Genomic DNA, 4427 nt, shown 5'->3' on the forward strand with positions numbered 1-4427 from the left:
GTGCCACTATGCTATGCAGGCTAGTTTTGGTAGGCAAGTAGATCGGTTGGTTTCGGCGGGGTTCCCATGCACGGTTATCACAGCAGTTGCTGAAGCCCTCCTAAGAAAAATCAAGTGTGCGATGTGTCAGGAGCCGACTGAGCCGAACAAACAGTCCGTGAGACCTGAAGTGGTGCCTTATGTGCACAGGGTCGCGCACAATGTGAAGAGGTGGCAAAGCGACATGGCGTGCCGGTCGTTTTTTCTGCCCCTCGAAAGCTTGGCCAGCTATCCGCGCGCATTGGGAACGATAAAAAGAGCTCCTGCAACAAAAAGCATGGCAAGCAGTGCGTGAAGTGCTGCGCAGGTGTGGTGTACGAAATACCACTGACCTGCGGAAAAGCCTATGTGGGCCAAACGCGGCGGTGCGTTAATGACCGCGCGGCTGAGCACGCACGATCGCTAACAAATCTAGGAGGTGCACATCTTTCGCAGCACTGCGCTGAGTGCTTCGTGTGTAATCGTGCGGCAGAACATGGGCCGGGGCAAAAAAGATGCCAGCAATGCAAGACGTGTGAGCCACGGCTTCGGGAGATAAAGATTCTGGGCAGGAGTGGAGATACGAAGGCGCGGGAGCTTTTGGAAGGATTCCACATTAGGAAGAGGGGATCAGATTGCGTGAGTGATACATCGGTCCGCCTTTTCAAGACTGAAATAGCATATCTTGTACGGTTTTGTTGATGCTGTTGTACCGGTGTTTCTATTGCGCACGCCTTGAATTTTCTATATATTTGCTGGCTTTGCAGTAAATAAAATCAGATCAAGTTAGCGCATGTCCTGTGTCAGTCTTTTTTGTGTACGTCTTTCTGAAGCGCTATTTTCCTTTTCTGTCGCAAAAGCAGTTGGAGTTGCCTCGAGCGTTGCTGGGGCACCCTCACATGACGTGGCAAAGCAGGAAGACGTGAAGGACACCGCAGCCTCCACCGCACAGCCTTCTACCGCTCCGTCCAAGCCGTCTACCAAAGAAGGCACGGTCGAAGCTAGCGCGGCATGCGAACAGGGCGTAGGCGCACCTGCAGAGGACGCGAATATCGCGCCTGCCGAGCAGCCGACATCTCGGACCAAGGGTTCCATGGGTAAAACAGGGAAGGTCTCCACCCTGAGCCCCACTATACATAGCCTGAAAAACTTCGACTTGGCCGACATCGTGAGTTGACGATTTGAACATTTCATTACGACGTCTTTTCTATGCTCGGGTAATGGTAGGTAGGCGAGCAGGCAAGTTAAGTCTTCTTTTGTAAACGCACCTTCCTGACGCAGCGGTCATGCGGTAAAATGTGATGTTGCTAGCTGAAGCTAGCGTCAGCTGTAATTCGTTTCTGAGTAAAATAACAGCGTCACTTCCAGGAAGAGACGAATCGTAAACTAAAGTTTCTTTCTCGCTTTGATAAGAAAAAAATCAAATCGAAACAATTTATCATATATGCCTCTTGACGACATAAAATGTTACCGCAAATGTCACACGTGGAAGTTATACCTTAGCATGTTGAGCACAGCGAAAATCGGAATACCATTCTCAACGTGCATAAAGATATTTTCAAATTTTCATGGCATAACCCAGCAATTCTAGGGTGAGTAACACTTTCTTTCTATTCGCATCCAGGTGAGAAGTCCTCGTGAGACCCTCGGCAGCGGTGCAGCCTTGCTCCTGAAGAATGAGGTTGTCGTGAGCCTCTTGGTCACCGAGACCATGATGTTTGTTCTCGTCGCCCTCTACTTCCTAATCAGTGTGACCCCACTGAAAGTAAAGGACAACTGGTGCGTGACAGATGACCGCCTTTCACATGCAAGCCTTCTCGAAGCGACGCGAAGCAGAAAATTCGAACCCTGCCGTGACTTCAGCGCCCACGTCTGCTCCAACTGGTCGCCGTCGAAAGGGAAGGAAGCAATGCGAGACTTCGACTTGTCCGCCATCTTAGATATGGTATTCTCGTGGCTGCTAGACCTGAACATGACTCTGCGGAAAGGATCGACGAAGTTCCCCGTAGCCAAGGAGGCACTGGCTATGCTAGAGTCCTGCATGAGCAACTCCTCAACGTACGGGTCGAACTTGAAGAATTTCCGGCAATTTGTCAACAATCGCAGCTTGCTCTGGCCGAACCCACCGCAACGAAACATGGACGCGCTCCGAGTGCTGATCAGTCTGGCCTACAGTTGGCAGGCCGCCTTCTGGTTCGAGATGGGAGTGTTCTTTGTGGGGAGAGGCGCGTACGAAGGCAGGTGGAGAATCACGCTAACTCCGGCTCCTCTGCTGCCCCACCTCCTCCGCCACCACCACGCTGTGATGAAGAACGGAATGAAAGCCTACTTCAAGTACTGGATGGACTTCCACAGGGCTTTCTTCGGTGACACCGCAACAGCCAGCAAGGAACGGGCGCTTCAGGCTGCCCACATGGAGGCAGACATTTTAGAGACGGTCAACGAGGCGCTACAGGTATCGCCGAAGGACTCCTTCGTGTACCCCACAGGCGAGCTCGAACTGTTCACGACCGGCATAAATTCCGCCCGATGGTTGCAGCAGCTGCAGAATGTTACCGCCTTGAAACCCGAGCTATCTGAACAGTACGCTGTTGTTACTGCCAATGTATATTTCCTCCAAGCATTGGGCAACCTTTTCTCCAAATACACAAACGATGAGATCATGGATTTTCTGGGGTGGCAATTTGCCCAACAATACGCGCCCGTGTCAGACAGCGGCCTCTTGCTAGCTCGTTTCGGTGACCGCAGGACTGCCAGAAGCTTTCTACCCGCCTTCTGTGGATTCCACATCGAGGTGCCGTACAGGGTGCTCCTTCTGACACTGCGCTTTGCGTCGCGGATTACGCAGACCGACAAGGAGCTGGTTGACGCCAGCTTCCACCGCCTCTTGTCGACGGCTGCGCGGTTGGTTAACGATTCCACCTGGTTAGACTCGGAGAGCAAAGCAGCGGCAGCCGAAAAACTTCGCTCTGCCCGTTTGCGGCTGTGGCCTCCCTCCGAGTTCCTCAACGAGACAAACCTCGAGGAGTTATTTCGAGCGTTTCCAGAAAAGGAAGAGTCATTCGGCGCATACTTCGTCAACTCGCGCCAGAGCGTACGAACGATCAGCAGAACGCCGGAGTACGACGCAGTGCTTGATATGCCGGAAAACTATGCGTTGCCTTATTTCGAGTACGACTACGTGTACTACGCGGTGGGCGTCGCCATCACTGCTGTGGACCGCCCGCTGTTCTACAGCAAGGGCACTCTGGCAATGTTCTACGGCGGGTTGGGCTTCTCCGTCGCCCTAGAACTGGACAAGGCAATCGACCGTCAGGGTCTACAGTGGCATCCCGACGGATGGGTAGTCAACTCGATCCTCAGTCCGAGGTCTCAGGCTGTCTTCAACGCCAAGAACGTGTGCTTCAACAGCAGCGACTTAGACGGCGCCGACAGTGTGTTTCCCAAGATACTGGCGCTGCAGGTAGCCTACGCTGCTTTCCTAGAGGCAGCTAGCGAAGCCGTGAACAAAACGCAGATAAGCGCCGAGCTCACCGAAGAGAAGGTATTTTTCATGACTATCTGCTACATGACGTGCACCCAATGGGGCGTCAAGAACCCCTTCGCAGTTGACTGCAACAAAATTGTCCGCAACTCTCCGGCTTACGCAAAAGGTTTCAACTGCCCGGAAGGTTCCAGAATGAACCTAAGAAATAAGTGCCCGTTTTTCGATTGATGCGAGAAATTTGTCATGCGGGAGTTTTTTTTATATTTGACAACGTTGCTATGAGTGAATTTGTGCCCAGACCAAAGAGCACTGACAATAGACTATTGACACACTGTGTTGCAACGCGTGATCTATGCTGTGCTCCATGAGCAAGCGGTCAGAACTCTACGAGACTGCGGGTATTTAATCTTCTTTTTATTTCCATTTTTCATTTGATCCCATGTCGCGCTTTAACCCTTGAGGGAGTTTTGACGTTTTTGCGACAGTTTTGCGCTGAGGTGTGCGGTCGCGACAGAGGTGGTTTTTTGAATAGTCGCAGTTAAATTGATGTAAGAAATTTTGGAACATCCTCCCTTATAGGAATGGAAACGGGGGCGGCTAGCTTCAGTAGCTGCACTGATTTGGGTGATATAACTGAGATTTGTCGACAAATTTAAAATGCAGTTATTGAAGCCCAGGTTAAAATGCGAAGTACTCTTGGAAAGAATTCTCTTTCACGGCAATTATAGAGGACGGTTGCGTCTTGTAATTGTTTAAGAAACGCAGACGCTCAGCGTCATCGCGTCTTTGCTTTTGCGGGTTGATTTTTACAGGCTACGGCAATGCTTCGGGGTAAAAAATGCAAGGTAAACTAAATGACATATGTGCGGTTTCTTGCCTATTAGTGTTGACATGAGCAAGTTCATTATTTATACTGATTACA

The sequence above is a fragment of the Amblyomma mixtum genome, chromosome 2 (assembly GCF_055824585.1).
Source record: "Amblyomma mixtum isolate Tamu chromosome 2, ASM5582458v1, whole genome shotgun sequence".
NCBI classification, from domain to species: domain Eukaryota; kingdom Metazoa; phylum Arthropoda; class Arachnida; order Ixodida; family Ixodidae; genus Amblyomma; species Amblyomma mixtum.